Genomic DNA, 18,632 nt, shown 5'->3' on the forward strand with positions numbered 1-18,632 from the left:
TACCAATTCATTTGAAGATCAAAGAAAAAACTTATATTCTCCCATTATCAATATTACAGCTGACAAATCAATTTGATTATACACAGTTCTTTAGTTCCTTTTGGTAGATTTTGGTGGTCAGCCATGGTTAGCTATGCCTCCAACCTTTGCTGCTAGGTTCTGAGCAAAGCAAGACTCCAACCAAGTTTTGCCAGAATTAACAGATATTTAAGTCAGCAATCATTAGCAAGCTAATATGAGCCATTTTATAAACCTGTTCTGAAGACTTGATGGAGTTCCAGGTCCATGTTCTTTATGTGCCCCACCTAAACAACACAGTGCCTGGACAGATCATTTAAGGTGGGTACAACATTTCAGAGGCAGCAATCTTGCCACTGCTATGAGTCAGCCAAAACCCTCCTAAGAAAATGGCTGGATATAAGAGGGTTAAGAGATAAGCCCCAAGTTCCATCCTTAATTGTGGAGTCCATAGGTGGGTGCTAGACTCTCATATCCTGTTTTAAACTATGTTAACTAATTGACATATATTCAGTAACTTTAATTTCACCAAGGAAAGCCCATTTTTAACATTCACTATGCTAGAGAATAGTTCATTCTTTCCACTAGGTGAAATTTGTTTCTGACATTTGCTCTGTTAGTTAGCAATGCCTAAGGTGTTGATGGCGGTTGGATTAGCTGAAGCCATTGTGGTAGCTGCCTCTGAAGTTTGGCCTTTTCATATATTCCTAACTGTCCACTTCTAGATGATTTATTAGTGCAACTGACTGCTTCAGAGTGTAGTTCAGCCAACTGGTACATGCGTATCACATGAAGTACTCAAAACTTTATGATAGGCATCATAAAAATCAGCACTGAAACTTTTAAAGCCCACTAAAAGAAAATTGCAGAGTTGACCATTTTGTTGATCAAGAGAAAAGAATTAGTGGCCTGTGAAGTTGGATTTTCCTGGCTAGTGTGGGCTTACTAAAATATAAACATGACATAGTAAATGGAAGCTGATTAGTATTCTGTAAACTTTAGTATTGGGAAGTAGTTCTTTCTTTGTGTAGGAACCATCCCAAACCTGTGATTAAATAAATGTCAGGAATTTTAAGGAGCCTTATAAAGAGTATCCTTTGAACAAATTGAGGATTAAGATAAAAAGAGTACAACAAATGTATCTCCTTCAGTACTTGCAATATATGGAATAGTGGTTAGATCATGGATGCCAGACCATATGGATTATATTTGAATCTCAGGTCTGCGACTTCTGATGGTGTAATCTAGGGAAATTGCTTACACTGTCTGGTCTCATATTCTTAAATAAAAAATGGGGATAACAAGAATATACCTCCCACAAAGGTTGATGTGATGATTCATTTATATTTATATTTTTAAGAAAGTGAGGGGAAAAAGAGTGCCTGGCACATAGTAATCAGTGTATAAGTATCAAATGTTGTTTTTGTTACCCCCTCTCCTCCCAAAAAAAGATAGATTGGAGGACATGGTTCTCTTGGTAAGAAAATGGGCCTACTAAACTAGAATTAAGGATATTTTCCTGTCTCCCCTGCAAATCATCACAGACCTGGACCAGGCAGGCCTCCCCCACAGGAGGCCTATTCATGGAAAACTTGAAGCAGAGAGGCTCAGAAGAGAATTCTCCTTACTGCAGGCAGTTTGCCCCCAAGAAGATAAAAAAGAAGATAGCTCAGCTGAACGTGCCCTGTTGTGTCCTTTTCCTTTTTCTCAAATTTACAAAAATGAGTTAACATGCTTTGAAATGAAGTGAATAAAGGCATGGAGAGGGACCAGGAGTGCTTAAGAAAAACACCCCTCCCCATAGAAACGAAGAGTAGAGAAATTATCCTTACAGTTTATCTTTCTCATAGGACAATGTGAAGGCCCTTCCAGCTGAGTGACAACCAACTTTAGCACAACTATAAAATGGAATTTTAAACTCATATAACTGAAATAAAGTGGGTCAAATAGACTTTAGGCATGAAAGGTACAGATATATTTAAAACAACAACTATCTGCCTCTGGCCATCTCTCATCCCTGCTTGACTCAATTCTGATTTATGTTCTTCTGCAAACAATTTTTCTCCACACCGCAGAGAAGAAGGCCACTAGTAGGTCCCACTTCACACTCTTCCAGCTTTGTCACATGAAAGTCAGAACCCCCTCTCCTTTACCTTCCAACTAAAAACTTGAAGGAGATGCTTTGATTCACCAATTTGTCACATGCCTGCCTCTGAACCAGTTTCTTTCTTTCTTTTTATATATATTTTTTATTGATTTTTTACAGAGAAGAAGAGAGAGGGATAGTTAGAAACATCGATGAGAGAGAATCATCAATCAGCTGCCTCTTGCATACCCCCCACTGGGGATGTGCCCGCAACCAAGGTACTTCCCTTGACCAGAATTGAACCCTGGACCTTTCAGTCCACAGGCCGATGCTCTATCCACTGAGCCAAACCGGTTTCAGCCTGAATCAGTTTCTTGACCAGGAGAATCGTTAGGCAATAAGGTTTTATGATTGTCAATATCAAAATAATCACATTATAATTGAAGGTCCCTTAACTTTTTCCTAGGTTTCCTGGAGAATCCCAGATCTTCTATTTACTTGCATAGTGGCTGTCACAATACTGAATGAATGAATGAATGAATGAATTAGGCAATGTCTGACTTTCTCAGTAGTTTTGATATTTTAGGATGTTTGTTCTCTATCTTCCTAGCCCTTAAAATGTTTTTTAAAATACAATTTTCTGGGTTTTTAATAAACAATCATAATTATATTTTGAGGGATCTGTAGAAATAAGCACTAAGCTTTTTCTGACATACCTATAGCAACCAATTAATAATTAGGAACATCACTGGTTTCTTGGAAATCTCCTAAATCAAGGGAGCAATGTGGCCAGATAAAAAGCCAGAAGAGGCCAATAGTCCTGAGGAATAATGGAAAGAGTATTGCAATGTAAACATTAGCAATTAAGTGGAGACTATTAAAACAGCTATTCAGACTAGGGGAACTGAGAGACTTATAAAATCAAGTGGGTTTATTGTTTTTCATGGACTTTTGAACTTGTTCATATTTCAGTTCCACCAGCTTCTCCATGTACTTCTTGTTCAATTATAGTTTTTGTGGCATGGGATAAAATAATGTTCAACCTATTATATGCTAATCAATAGACTGTAATACTTAAATCTTTCTTTACAAATACAGAGAAAATATTTTCACCTTCAGATTTAGATATACGAATAGAACCTGAGATTAAGAATTGCAGAGCAGGTGGATTACTTTTGAATGCAACCCTAAGAGGCAGGAATGTGAGGAAGAGGGAATGACATAATAAGGAAATTTTTTAATAAAATTTCCCACTGCTACAGGTTGCTCTCCCTTCAAGGAACCCTTTTGAACTATATCTGGGAGTCCATTCCCCAACCAAGGCTGGACCCTGAGGTATTCATTTTCTCTCACTTCTTATGTGCACATGTGTTAGTTCCCAGTAGGTTTTCCAGGATGCTAGAGAAATCACAGGCAGAAAGGACAGGTGAACTGTGCAAGCCCAAGGAGAGACTCCAGTTGTCCCTGTTGAAGCTTGTCAAAGACTGAGCTGCCCTGGTCACCTTAGAAGCAGCAGGAACAAGAGGTAGGGTGGATCAGAAAGACTTGAAGTGGTACTTAAGAGGTGTGACTGGCTATCTACTGCTATACATTTTTTCTAATGATTTTATTTAAAAGCCAACAGCCTGCCTCTTGACATTGCTAAAATCTCTCTCACCTTCTCACTTACAATTGGTGTATATGCCAAGAAGCACCGTCTTAGGAAGGGTCTGTTCTGGTTTTCAGAACTTCTTTGCAGGCCCCTCTTTGGAATTCCCAGAATCTACTTAAGGTTATTAATTTGGTCTTGTTTCTTCTAGTCATTAGCAGCTTTGATGGTTAATTTTATGTGTCAATTTGTCCGGGCCACAATGCCCAGATATTTGGTCAGATGTTATTCTAGATGTTTTTGTGAGGATATTTTTATTTAAATGAGGTTTATATTTAAATCAGTGGACTCTGCGTAAAGCAGAATGCACTCCTTAATGTAGGCTGGTCTCGTCCAATCAGTTGAACAGCTAAATAGAACAAAAGACTGACCTCTTCCCTGAACAAAAGGCAATTTTTAGCACATTGTCTTCATCTGCAACATCCACCCTTCCTGGTTCTACAGCAGATTGCTTTTAGACTCAAACTGCACTCTTCACTAAATCTTCAGGCGACTGGCCTCCCTCATCAGATTTTGGGGTTGTCATTTCTCCACAGTTGCATGAGCCAATTCCTTAAAATAAATCTCTTTTTATACATATATCATCCTACTGATTCTATTTCTCTGGACAACTCTACTGACCTGGTGCTCAAGATCTTAAAGTGATGATGTCCTGTTACCTATAAGTCTTTGTTAATAACTGGTAATTGGTGCTAGGAAAATTCCACTTAAGCTGATCCATTTCATATAGAGGCAACATTTCATAGAAAACATTTTTTAAAATTTGTTTGGGATTTCCCTTGAAGAAAATTCATCTAAAATTATGAAAATTAATTAACTTAATGATATCAGGTAAAATCAAGCATAATTACAACTATACATTGTTAGGACAAAGGGTATATTATTGAATATTTTTGCGTGATATACATAATTAAACTAGAGGCCTGGTGCACGAAATTCATGCAGGTAGGGTTTCTAGGCCTGCCAGCCAGGGCCTTCCTTCCTTCCTTCCCTGGCTGCCGGCTGTTGGCTGGGGCCTTCCTTAGTTCCATGCTGCCCCTGGTCAGCACATGTCATAGTGACCAATCAAACTCCCAAGGGGACACTTTGCATATTAACCTTTTATATTTAGACTAGTGGCCTGGTGCACAAAATTCATGCATGGGGGGTTGTTCCTCAGCCTGGCCTGCATCCTCTCCAATCTGGGACCCCTTGAAGGATGTCTGACTGCTGGTTTAGGCCCAATCCCTAAACCGGCAGTCCAGCAGTCAGACATCCCTCTTGCAATCCGGGACTGCTGGCTCCAGCTACTCACCTGCTTGCCTGCATTACTCTTAACCACTCTGCCTGCTGGCCCGCTTGCCCCCACTTCTCCTCCCCACTGGCCTGCTTGCCCCCAACTGCCCATTTGCTGGCCTGCTCACTCTAAACTGCCCACCCCCACTGTCCAGATCACCTCCAGCTGACCCCCACCAATGGCCTGCTCACCCCCAACTGACGCCTGCTAGTCTGCTTATCCCCAATGGCCCCACTCCCCACTAGCCTGATATCCACTACTGCCGTCCCATCCTGGCCTGATCACCCCCTGGTGATCCAAGATCTTAGCCCCTCCTTTTTTTCTTTTTTTTTTTCAGCGCCTCCTTGAGTGGAGGCCAGGGCTGGCTGGAAGCAGGTATCTGGGATTTATTTATTTTCTATAATTGAAACTTTGGAGCCTTGAGCGGAGGCCAGGGCCAGCCAGGGTGGGAGGGAAGCTTGGCTTCCTCCATTGCCAGGGCAACCCAAGCCTCCTGTTCATTCTAGCCCTGTGGCTGCTGCCATATTGATTGGGTTAATTTGCATACCCACTCCTGATTGGCTGGTGGGCGTGGCTTGGGGGCAGAGCAGAGGTATAATTTTCATGTTTCTTTTTATTAGTGTAGATTTATGACAAAAATATGACATACTTTATATTGATTTAGGTAGTACAGTGACTAGTACAGATATTTTGCAAAAAAACAAAACTTTTGACACGGATTTTCTCAAAGACCCTCTCATTCTTTTGATATTTAAACCATTTTCTTTTAAAATCTTGTCTTGACTTAACCTTTGCTAACTTTCTGCTCTTTGACTGCTAACCAGTTTAACTGCCAGATCCTTATTTGTCAATGTCTTATATAATACTTGAATGTTTCTCTAACATCACTTTCATTGACTTCATTCAGAATTAAGGTTTTTGAAAGTTTTAAAGTTTCACTTGGCAAATGCTTTGCTTAAGCATTGTACTTTTGGCTATTGCACATATCAGCAGTTGAAGACTGTCTAAGGATATTGGTGTGATGAGCTGAGAAAGAAGCTGATGTTGAACAGGGAGTGGAGGAATGATGTTATAGAAAAATGGAGTGGTGCTGGTTTATTAATACTCAGTTTTTTAGTGTAATAATTTTTGTTCCTCTCTAGAGCAAGATACAACCTATAACTGCAGGGACTCAGAAAGGGAGAACAAGGCTGCATTTTATTTAAAGCCATTAGATTTCCTCAAATCTGGGTACATCCTTCTAGGGCTCTCCAAGACTGGCAGAACCTCATTCTAAATCATATACCACACAGGTTACTGACCCCTGCTTCAGCTGTTAGCTTTATAGATAGAGACTTTTTATGGCTATAGCTTCCATTCTGCATTAGCTTGCAGTGGCTTAACTGTATTTCACATTTTAAAGATGTGTCAAAAATGGATGGGTCATGTTGATTTTTGAACAGTTTACAAAATTCTGCTATTTTATCTGGAATTTCCATAGAGACTCCTTCATACAGGGGCCTGTGTACTTAGTTATGTTTGTTGAGCAAGTTGATAGAGTTGATGAACTCAAGCTGCCACTTTAGACAGTCTGATTTTTTTTGCTGATACACGGTGACTTTCATCTAGAGCACACACAGTTTTCAGAAGCTCAAAGCCTGTGATTTCAGCACAATAGCTATTTCAGCAAATAACTTTGAGAGCCAGCAAATAACTTGTCTAAGATGTCTTGAGACAAGATGGCAAGTTAACATCTCCCAATTGTTCTTTGTTGGGGGTCAGGTTCAGCTCTGTGAAGAAGTAGCCATCTCTGTCCATAGGTCTGATTTCACAAAATTGTCTGTGTATTTGGACTTAGATATGGTATAGTGACAAACTGTGGAATCTTCAGAGTCAGAAAGTTGGATTTGAATCCTGGATCCATTACTTAGACATGCTGTGAACTCAGCCTAGTCCTGTTGCCACTCAACTCAGTTCCTATGTCTGTAAATTGGGAACATTAATAGTACTTAACTTCTTAGGTTACTGTAAGGATTATAAAAGATAATACATATAGGTGGGTTATGCCAGATGATACCAAACTTTCTCAGCGCATAGGGTTTTAGGGTCTCAATAATTATTCATGGTGCTCTCAAGCCCAAAGAAATACCCAGTACCAAAGTTAAGTAAGATGTACAGGTGTACCTCAGGTACAGCTAATTATGGAAATACGTGAGTTTATTAAGTAGTTAGGTCCATACAACCTAATATATGTGTCCTAACAATTTGGTGACTGCTTGAAAAGTTAGTACACATACATTGAAAGAAAGAAAAAAGATTTTTTCATTCTTAACTACATAGTTTACTAATGTGATTGTGTGCCTATTGGACACTGCTAAGTTTCTCAAACTATGAAATCAGATTGGACGTTGGCACTCTCATTTTCTGTACATTAATTTTTGTGTAGTACTGCTTTTTTATCGCAGTTTCTGTGGGAAACCCAGGATCATAAAGATGCAGTGTCATTGAAAGGAATGCTGATGTTGAGAGTGTGAACAATATCGAGTTATTAGGCCATAAAGTGTTCTGCAGGCAAAGAGTATTGTGGTTTCTCTCAGAATGCAAAATATCCTGAGCTCTTCTGAGTTCACTGTGGTGCCTGAGGCAGGACACCATTTGGCAGCTTTCCTACCTTTCCTGCCCTGGTTGCATGTATGCTTAAAGGTCGCCCAGGTGATTTACACATGTAACATGCCTGGTTTGGGAGGGATGACATTTGAGCAAACGCAATGACAGGAGTATGTTATCTGATGAAATTATCATCACTCAATGTCATCTCTGGGAAACACCTGGGTAGCTGCCTTGCATAGCACCGTTCTGGATTTCCATTTTATGTATACGATAGTCCTGAGAACACGCTGTGAATGATGTCTCTTAAGAGTTTTACAAAGTGGAAATCCTGGAAAATAGAGTATAGGTGTGGTGCAAAATACTTCCTATGGAAGATCTCATTTAATCCTTTAGAAAACAAACCTTTCATGACTTTAGGGGAGGCAATATGGCTTAATGATCAACTTATTTCTGGAGGAATAAAATCTGTGTTAAAATCTTGGCTCTGTTACTTACCAATACTGTGACCTCGGTGAAGTTGTTTAAACTATCAGTATCTGCTAGACTTCAGGGATATATAAGGAATAGCTGTTGGAGGGGAATGTGAACAAAGGTTGAGATTGTGGGCTGGAGTGTCTGTATATGCACATGAGACACTTGCCATGCTAGATGGAGCCAGGGATGGTAGGACAAAGGGGGAGGACCCAGGTTCAGGTGTTACAAATAAGTGCTGTCAGAAAACGCTATAGAGCCTGAAAAGTATAAATTTGAACCAGGCATTCCAAATTATGAAAGTATATTTTTCCAGATAAGAAAATAAGAATATATTTAAGAGCTTGTTAGCTTGGTTAATAGAGTTCATGGAATTCAGTTTTTAATAGGTGGACCTTCATTTCTATTCCTTCCCTAAGCCCTACAAACATTAAGGTGGAAAGTTGGGGGCTACATGAACTTTCAAAGAATGAATTAGCAAAATAGTAAGCTTTGTATTTCAGGCAGGTCAGGCAGCATTGAAATTAGCAAAGGGTAAGTTTGGAGGAAGGGAAACAACAGCAGGGAATGCAGAACAGAAATGACAATTCATTGCTCTGATAACAGTGGGTGTGCAAAGGAAAAGTGGATTTGAGAAATATTAGAATGTACAATCCACAGAGCTTATTTACAACATTTGATCACCATTCAGTTAGAGATACCTAATAACTGGTTGCATGTTTTGGTCTGGATCTTGGGAAGAAATTGAGGCTCAACCTATGAATTTGGAGGTCAGTTACGTATAGTGGTAGCTGAAATCATGGGTGGGGAATGAGGTCATTTGAGAGGCAAGTAGCATAAAATGAGAAGAATCTTGATACCAAATCCCTGGGGAACAGCATTTAAAACACTAGTAGAGGGAGAACAACACTTGAAGGAGGCTGAGAATGAACATTAGAGAGTGGGGGAGAAATCCTTTGAAATGTATAACTTAAGGACACTCACAGAAATAAAGATATAAAGGGCAGGGGTGGAGGTTGAAGAAGAGATGAAAAGCAAAGAAAAATGAATGGTCTCTCCAAGCAAGAAATACAGGAATGGGTTACTAAGGACAACACGTGTAAAAACACTGAAAACAAATGTGATTCTTCACCAGAATTACTAGCAGCAAAAAGATTTTATCTCTGAAGTAATTTGAGAATCGATTCCTTTGACTGAGCTCAGTGGAGCCAGAAAGGAGACAAGGGAGAGCTTGCGATCTGATGGAGATGAGCTGGGAAAATTGACTTTGGCACTTTGGCCCATGGAAGGAAACGAACCATACATAAGTAGTACAAAGGGAATAAGCTGCTACTTGGATGAGTCTCGATTTTAATTCAGTGCCACTGATGGGCCTTTGACATCATAGAACAGTTTCTACCTACACCAGATTGGCAAGGCAGTAGAGCAAATAACTGTGAACAATTACTCGTGACAGATCAGAATTTCTCAATTGGCATCCTTTTGCCTTACTTGTGTATAAATCACCAGTGGATACATTTCCCACCTAGAAAACCTCCTACCTCTGAAGATGGTCTTCAGGCTCTATAATTTCCCTGCTTTGGCCAGTCCCTGCGCTAGTATCTTTTTTTAATGGAAATATGAGTTCATGCTCCTTGAACTGGAAAGATGAGAGTATACCAAGAGCTCCAAAGACCATACTCTTGAAGGAAAGAGAAAAATATTCTCATTTTAAAAAAATCTTAATTTATCCCTTTATCTAAACTTCTCTTTAGAATCAAGTTCAGTGCTGCAGAAAGTTAAAGAAAATCCCTGGCCTGAAGAAAGCTCTATCTGTACATGATGATCTGAAAATGTAGCCAAGAAGTTGAACTCTGGGAACAGGCTGGTTTTACAAGGGACTAAAAGTTTTTTAGTCTTTGTAGTTTTTCCAGATGACTGCCTTGACATTGACTTTTTCAAATGCTTTTGTTTTCTGGTTCTCCTGGGGTGTTGAGTACTTTGGTTTTTGGATTGGGATTAGATCATGGGCTTTTGTGATGTAAATGGTGTTAACAATTCTGCCAAAACTAGCCTTTGCATTATTTAGCCACATTCCTTCAAGATTTCCCAAGGAAGCCAGAGAGCTGAAGACTTCACCTTGCATCAGAGTGGACTTTTTGTTCAAAATTTGGAAAAAATCAGTCATTGCCTATTAAGTCTGGGCCCTTCCAGTTTTGTGGACACTGATTAGTTAGGAATTTCCCAGAAATCAAATCTTGCTTTGGTATTCTACTTCTATCTCCCAGGAAGGAAGGAAGGAAGGAAGGAAGGAAGGAAGGAAGGAAGGAAGGAAGGAAGGAAGGAAGGAAGGAAGGGCACCATTAAAATACTTCCCAAACTTCCTTTGATCTCTTCTAACTGAATTTTTATAGGGAAGATTTATCAAAAAATTTTCAATCCATCTTAAATTCCTTTTTCTAGTTAATTTTCTTTTTCTTTCTTTTTTTTTCTTTTGTTAGAACAATTCAGCAAAATAAAATTCCAGTTTATTGTTGAACAACATTGTTTCACACATACATTAAAGAAACCTAAATAAATAAATAAACATCAACTTCATAGATAAAAAAGAAAACAGAAAAAACCTTTTATTTTTGGCCTCTTTAATCATCTCATACAAACCAACTGTCACGGGGAAGTTGGGTTATCCCTTTCTCCATTAAATGCTGAGTCCTTATTATATCTCAGAAAAAGAATTTTCTCGCATGGGAGGGTGAGTGATTTTTATTTGTGTGGAATTAGAAACCTAGGTGTCTAATTTCCCATAATCCAGTCCTGGAAGAAGTGTGGCTGGGGATTCCATAGAGCTTAAAGCATCAGTCTAGTTACAGTCCATTATTCCATTGTGTGTGGGGTCCATATGGTCATGGGCCATGTGAGCAAATCCAGGGGAGCCAACAGAGCGTACTACCTGCAACAAGAGTTCCAAGAGCAGCCAAGTGGTTCTTAGCCAAGACCACTAAGAACACAAGAGAAACCAAGAAAGTGAACTCCATTATTTAGGAGATTAAGTATCTCTTGCAGTGGCCAAGCCCATTCTGGCCAATGACCTCTGTTTCTAGGTGTGACTGACAGTAAACACTTTCACTGGTGGCACTGCCCGAGGTGGGCAGGTTGGCAAGACTCTCTATTCGAAGGCTGACCACATTTAGATTCTGAGACAAGAATGGAGAGTGAATTGGTCAGGATGGCCTTTTCTTATTCTTATTCTTCTTCTTTTTTTTTTTTTTTTTAGTTTAACTTTTCCTTTTTCATTGTCTAGTCATCCTTATTAGTCTTCTGCTTCTTGTTGTCAACATTGTCATCCTCATCATCTTCTAGTTCATTTTCAACTTGCAATATGATTTCAAATACCAAAATAAGGCTCAGGACCTTAGTAATAGCAATAGACAGGTCTCTAATCAATAAAAGTGGAAATGGTGAGGCCAGGTGTGTTCTATTCTTTGTTCTCTAAGTAGCTACCCTAAGAGAGAGAGGCTATGCCAGGCCCCAGAGATTCAGATCTGAGAGGTCATAGTTCTCAAGATGTTCATAATGGAGATGGAGTCGAAGAACTAAAATTCTAGTTGTTTGCCTTCTTCAGGCCTTAGTTTCCTCATTGGTCATATGGGTCCTTGTGAAATCATAATGGTAATAATAGTTAACATTTATTGCATATTTCTCCGTGCAGTATTTTAAATACACTCCATATATTAATTGATTCAATCATCCTAATAATTTTCTGGTATAGGTCCTTCTGGTTTCCCTCCCTCCCAAATCTCTTGAGTGCTTATTGCCTTGTTCAGAGTAATTCTGAGTTCTCATAGGCCTGATGGAATGACTCCAGGCCATTTTTCATTGTGGGCAGCATATTCTTTAATCCATGTAATTTTCTGAAACTTGCCACTAAACTTGGGAAGAATATCCACGTACAGGTAGAAAGCCCTCAAGCATTCTTTCAAGGAATTTGTGTCAAAAGATAATGAATATAATTCTTGCATTTAGTTACCTATGGAAGGATCCTGAATATTAAATATGACAATAAATTTAAAATTAATTTCCAGCTATATACCTTACAAACCTATATAGATTTGGTATCTTTTCATATCTTTCAGGAAAGCTATGCTTTGAAAACTTAGAACTATATTCAGGGCTAGCATGGGGCCACAGAAGCTGTCTAGCCCCCAGACTGGGATCTCGGCTGAACAGAAAGCTGGCCATAAGCTGACCCAGCACAAAGCCCTACTTTCCACACCAACAATGACCATTGGCCAGGATTTCAATGACAGTATCAGGTTTCTGGAGGAAGACTAGAAAAGAATCATACTCCCCTTATTCCCAGATAGATCTAAAACAAGTCACAAAGTAGTCATTAACAATAAAGATGAGGTTAATTTGCTTTTCCTCCAAATATGAATGCTAATATAACCACTTAAATAGTGCCAACAATGAAAATAAATAGAAGACCCAGTTAAACCGCTAATGTGTAGGCCCATACCAGTTGGCAAAACATGAAAGCCAGCAGTGCTGGGGGGGAAAAAAAAAAAGCAATTAATGCTTATATGTAAAATGAGTTGTAGGACTGCATGAGTCTTGAGGAACAATTTATTAAATTGAACCGTTGTGACACTAGCAATAGGAATATGTCCTATTTGAATTGAGGGAATGTTCCCTGGGCAGGTAGCTCAGTTGGTTAGAGCATCAACCCCGTATGCCAAGGTTGACAGTTTAATCCCTGCTGAAGGAACACATAAGAATCAGCCAATGAATATGAATAAATAAGTGGAATAACAAATCTCTCTCTCTTTCTCTCTCCTTTCCCCTCTCTCTCTAAAATAAATTTTAAAAAAGCAATGAGGGAATGTAATGCCACAACATTTCTTAGAAATCATCTGAGTTCTTAAAACTTTTATTGCCCTAATTTCCTTCCTTGTTCTCCACATTCTGCCAGTCCTTGGAGTACGGAGAGGTTAGGGAGACCCCGAAGGTTAACATGAGCTGCTCTGAGGGGAGGGGAGGAAAGTGACATAATTAAAGAGTCCTCCAGCCTGTCCTGTGCCACTGCTGAGGAACAGTGAGGCCTTTCTTCTGCTTATCATGGTTTCTATACATTTTGTTAATTCTAAATTATATACTACTTGTCTTGTCGCTGTAAAGTAGAAATGGACAGTGGTTTCCAGAGCATTCCTCTGCAAATAAAATGGACTTAGTATGTGTCCATAAAACATAACATTCTGCAATAAGCATCCCATATCTTAGGGTGCGCATGCCCAGTTCTTGTGTTTCAGCCAGGTGTCCAGTTTACCATGTGTTCAGCTCTTACAGCTAGGGGTGGCATTGTGTGGTAGTTAGTGCAGCTAGTGGGAGTTGTGCTGATGACATCTGGGGCCAGTCACCTGCAGGTTGCATGACCCATGCAAATTATTTACCTTCTCTGTACCTCAGTGTCATCCTTTGAAAAATAGGTGTGATGATCCTTACCTCATATGATTATTGAGAGAATTAAATAAGATTGTGTGTATTTATACAAATTTACCTTGCAGTGTATTGGGCATTAATTATTTATTGACAAATAATATCACACAATTATTACTGAGACCCAGTGCTCTGCCCCACAGACTTAGAGTCTGGGTGCGGACATAGGATATTTATTTATGAAACAGTGAGTAAACAGGACTTCTTTTCCACTTTCTCAAGCTGTAAGCCATTTTTCTTCTCTGTGTCTCTGAATTAGAGTGGGGCATCTAATTCTCTTTCTGACTTTCCCATTTTATTTTTATTTTTATTTTTTTTTTTGTTGGCTGGCTTTGGCCAAGCTCTTTAACTCCTTGGTGTACTGAGTTCCTCATCCATAAAATGAGAAAAGTATCATCAGGATATTTATGAGAATCAAAGAGATCATGGAATACTAGAATATTGAAATATATTATAAAAACAAGGTGTTATTGTATTGTATAATTTTTTATGAATGTATCTTTATGCCTCAAAGTAGAACGATTTTTAGAATAGTAACTTGAACAGTTTCCAAAGGCTGTGAGCTAGGGAGGGAGATTTACAATAAGATATATGGTAGAGCAGCTATTAGATAAGCATGTCTAGTATATCACTTTATTTGTTGCCCTTTTTCATATAAATTATTCTGATTTTCCCAAGGAAGATGCACTAAAGGAGAAAATGGATGGTTGGGATGATCAGAAAAGATTTCCAGAACCTAGGAATAGGAAGGGCTGACAATAATGGATTGACAATCAATAATAATGAAAGGCTTAAGATACCTTGTTTGTTGGCTTGTTGGGGGATGAGTTTTTGAACTATGGTATGTGCAATGTATTTATCTACTGTTCCCAGGACAAAAAAAAAGAAAAAGAAAAAAGAAACTCAAACCAAAATAAATAAAGGAAAGAGCAACCAATCACCAAGAACCAATCCAACCATCAACAACTCTCCTACTAAACATCCTAGGAGCCAAATCAGATCACAAGTAGTTTTAAGTTTCAGCTCCCTGGATGGCACAGAGTTAAGATATCTCTGATGCCTAGGTCTATAGCCTTCAATTATGGATAGCCACATTCTTTGATTCTGACCTCTTGTATGTCTGGCACCCTCACACTGGGCACCCAAGAGAAACCAGCAGTGCTTATTGAGTAACTGATGCATATTCCTTCAAAGGCTAGGGAGGGAGGGTCATTCTTATTACCACCAGTTATGATTCTAACAGTATCCTGTTTTAGGGTAACCTCAATCCCAAGGTTGACTGGTTCATTAGAGTAATGTTTTGTTAGGATATATAGTGTTCCTATTTGAAATTCACAAGCAAAACTAAGTTATGCAATAAGATCCAGGAAATCTACAAACATTGTGCTTGCCTCTAGCCGCATTGCTAAGGAAAATTATTAACCATTGTTAAACATAGTTTCCCCATGTGAGAAGCCTTTTTATTACATATTCTGAGAGATTGCTTTTATGCTTTTGAATTGGGGCTCATATTGAAATCACAGAGTCTTAAGATGTCTTCCAGTTGAACAATCTACTGGCCTCTAGTGTCTCAGTTTCAGCTGTCCTAGGAAACATGAAGTCATTCCTCTAAGCTCGCAGCCCCAGGCCCTCCAAAATGAATTTCTTAAATACTACACAGCTTATAACTTAACTCAGGCCATCCCTATACACCATCCACCCAGTGGTTTTCACATGATGTAATAACTCCAGTTTTATTTGTGCAGATTTTGTGAGTGAAAGGACCCAGGTGACAGTGGATAAAGAGTATATATGAAAATTTAGTTTCAATAAAAATGACAGAATGGATTAATATGTAGCAAAGAGTAAATGAATATCTACTAAGGAATTGGAGAATTTCACATCATCACACTTCATCTTACAACCATCTCGTGAAGGATATATTATTTTTGTTTTATTGATAATAAATATGAGATTCAAAGAAGTTAAGCAATTTTTTTCAGAGACACATAGCTGGTAATGCTACAGCTGAATTATAAATCTGAGCATGAATCCACTGTTTTTGGAGAGCATCGTTTTTTTTCTGCTTGTATTTTGGTTTTCAAGAAACACCTCAAGGATTCCACACTGGTCTTTAGCAGTCCTGAAGGACTTGCATTACTCCAAACACTGTGACTAGTGAGAAGTGCATGCGAAACAACTTAATTATAATATATATATATATATATATATATATATATATATATATATATATATATTTTAAGTAGAGCATCTACTTTGTGGCTCTTTTGATTTATATTTATAGGAAACCATTCTTTTTATTTATTTGCCTCCCCCAGGTTCCTATAAGAAAGGCATTCATAGGTTAGTTTTTTAATAATCACTTTAAAAAAATTCCACCTCCACTCCAAAAGACAGTCATGATTTAACTGTAGGTAAAACTTAATGTGCCTAAATACAGGCACTTTAAGCCTTGCAATTTTTTTTTTTTTAACATTGTGAGTAGCTATTTTTTGGCTAAATAATTTTTCTAGAACAAGTGTATTATTGTATAGTGAAGGATTAACTTCAAAAACAGGATTATTTCCTTCAATAAATCTCTGATTTATATAATATTTAACAATTTATATAACATAGTATCATAAAATAAATTATTTTTAAAATTTAGCAGGCTTTGGAAGTATTTCCTAGGATACTTCATAAAATTTTTATTTGAAAACTAAGCCAATGTACTGTTTAGTAAATGACATTTCCCTATGTTTGCATAATTTAAAACATTGCAAGAAAAAAATGGCATCCTAAATCTGGTAAGTTCTTTTCCCTTGGCCAGCTTTATTTTGGTGGCCAAAGTGCCTTCCTCAGTTTCCTAATGATTGACATTAAGAGGTGCCTCAGAGTCATCTGTGTGGAACATTAAAGGTCAGACATACACAAATATAGAGCCAAAACCCTCTTTCTATAGGCTAATTTATCATCAATTCTATCAGTTCTCACCAAATGCATGATGAATGAGGATAAGAATTAGACTGGTATAAAACTGCTCTGCCCCCAATTGTGAATTTGGTCACTTTTTTCCAGAGTTTCCCTCCCTTCTCTTTTTCTGTAGTTTCCCCCCCCACTATCATATATATTATATATTACACATTACATATTACATATTACATATTACATATTATATATTATATATTATATATTATATATTATATATTATATATTATATATTATATATATCAAGCTACGCAGTCATAATGTTGGCCCAGCATTCCTTCACTTCAAGCCTTACCCTGATTTACTAGGGTTAAAATTGAACTTTTCCCCAGTCTCCTACTGTCCAAGAGTAATCTGAAAGGAAACTTACATCCACTGGGTAACTTCTCTGAGCCAGAAGCTTGATGTAATTTTATCCTCTCAACAATCTCCAAAGAATATTAGAAGATATTATTCCCATTTTACAAATGAGACTTATATATGTTAAGCATATAGCCTAATTCACATCAATAGTAAATTAGTGGAACTACTTATATGACCTAGTCCGTTTGACTGACAGCTCATGTGCTTACCATCATGACATACTGTTTTTCAATCTAACTCACTCCTACATCTTCTTTACCTCTTCAGAAGCCAGCAAAGTATCTGATAAAATAAAGTCATGAACCAGCTTCAGATCATGTGTTAATGGGTAATGTCTAGTCAGTGTGAGTGTAGAGAAGTGTGGTCCTTCCTCCTAAGGTCAGCTGTTTATACCCCTGGGAGACCAATGTCAGTGTCCATAGTTTAATCTTTCTTTCAGAAGGTGAGCCTGTGGGAGGAATTTCAACTTCTCATTTACACCTTCAGGAGTGCTTATTCAGTAAACAGCTTAGCTCAAAGTATGTTTCTCTTAGATAGTATTTATGTTTTAAAACTGAGAGACATCATCAAAGTGGCAGAATAGAAGTCTCAGCCTTCATCTCTCTATGAAAACTGATTTAACAACATCCCTGGATGAAAATACCTTTATGAGAGCTCCGGAATCTGGGTGAGAGTTCACAGCATACTGGTGGAGTACAGAATGAGAAAAGATGCATTGTATACATGAATTATGTACAGCTTTTCATATTCAAGTCACATTTCAATAAAACTTAAAAAAATAAAAGTAGCCTTAAATGTCTTAACCCAAGTGGTAGGATAGTGTAGAAATTTTAAGCATCTGGCAAGAGAGAGAGAGAGAGAGAGAGAGAGAGCACTTTTGTTAGGCAGATCACTTTTGCTCCTCTCCTCCCTTCTCATCCCACAAAGATGATTTTTAATGCCACAGAGAGTCAGCCCTTGTGTCATTCTCGAAGTTCCATCAAGCCTAATCTCACTCAGCTTCAAATGAATGACTATAGAAATGTGAATGAGGCAAAGACAATTAGAACAAACTAAATATTTCCTGCCCTTTTCTAAGTCTCCTCTCTTCACTGCCAGGTGACCAATTTAGGCCAAAGGGCTGTGAGTAGAAGTTACAAGTTAGTGATCTTTCTTATCTCTTGTCTCTTACTTAAGGAAAGATGGAGGAAACCTGGATCCCTGAATTACCAAATGAAGGAGGGCTGCTCTGGAAATTTTGCTCCACCCACATCAGACTTTTCCTGAAAGAGGAAAAAATCATTTTGTGATACCACTGAGATTTTAGGGTTTATTTGTTCCTGCAGTATAGCTTATCATGTACTGAAGAATATAGGGAGATTTTGTGTAACATGACCTTATTCTAGGTATACTGTCTATGCTCTATGAACTGACCTTGCAGAAACAGACTTCCTATTTGAAGAAAAGTCCTGCCTATAAATATGGAATTAGTTTCAGCTTTATAATGACAGTCTTTGAGGACCTTCAAACAGCAGTGAAATTTATATGACTATTTAGAGCACATGTGTCAAACACAAGGCCCGCGGGCCAAATCCAGCCCGCCAGGCCTTGCAATGTGGCCCGCACCGCGCTGTCATCACTGCACTCCGCTGTCAGTTTATGACATTGTCAGTTTATGACTGTTTAGTAAACCATTCGGCCCACGATTTAGGCTGGATTTTAGATTTTGGCCCCTTCTCTGATTGAGTTCGACACCCCTAATT

Source organism: Pipistrellus hanaki (assembly GCF_964339955.1).
Source record: "Pipistrellus hanaki genome assembly, chromosome: 4".
NCBI lineage: Eukaryota > Metazoa > Chordata > Mammalia > Chiroptera > Vespertilionidae > Pipistrellus > Pipistrellus hanaki.